Consider the following 793-nt stretch of genomic DNA (forward strand, 5'->3'; position numbering starts at 1 on the left):
GCTCCAAGGTCGAGATCTTTGAAAAGAGTAGTTCCTTTTACTGCCCACGAGAAAAAAACCGTCTGTACAGTAACCTCTGGCTGGTTTAACCGCCAAGCGCCGATCATTCATGAGACGGCATTGCAGAATTGCATCTCCTTAGAATCCTTTAGCGGTTCTAGACAATCAGAACAGCAGAGATTATTTCGGAAAATGCCCAGTCCTTGGTGGGCAATGACCCATGGGGCGCATCCGGAGCGTTCAAGTCTCACACTGGGACCCCTGATTACTAATGCACGCTCATTTTCTGTTAGTGGGTACTACGGCTATGTTAGTGGGTACTACCATACGGGAAGAATGTAGGGTTAATTTACGGTGATTCCACGGTGATTACACCGTTCCACGCCGGTCACGTGTCGCCGCTTGCAACACACATTCCACCATTGATTTCAGCGACACATCTCTGAAAATTCAACATCAAGATGGCATTGAAATGGTGCAAGACTTCTTGACACCATCAGCACACTGCTCAGTAACCATGTAATCATTGAATTCCATCATCAAGATATCACTAAAATACTGCAAATTATAATATACTGTTTTGTAAACAAAATCAATGCATATTTGAGTTTAATTATTTCATATATATCATCTATTTCATCATCTAACCCTAGCTAACTATTTTAAGAAATGAGACATTTCAATAAATTCTTTTATAGAATGATCAATGAACAATTCTTCTTCAAAAAATTTGAAAATGAACAACTGCTTTAAATTATCTCCGGAATAAAATATTTTAATTGAAGTTTCTCCT

The sequence above is a fragment of the Histoplasma capsulatum genome, genomic scaffold, assembly GCF_000149585.1.
Source record: "Histoplasma capsulatum NAm1 scaffold_2 genomic scaffold, whole genome shotgun sequence".
Classification (NCBI taxonomy): Eukaryota; Fungi; Ascomycota; class Eurotiomycetes; order Onygenales; family Ajellomycetaceae; genus Histoplasma; species Histoplasma mississippiense.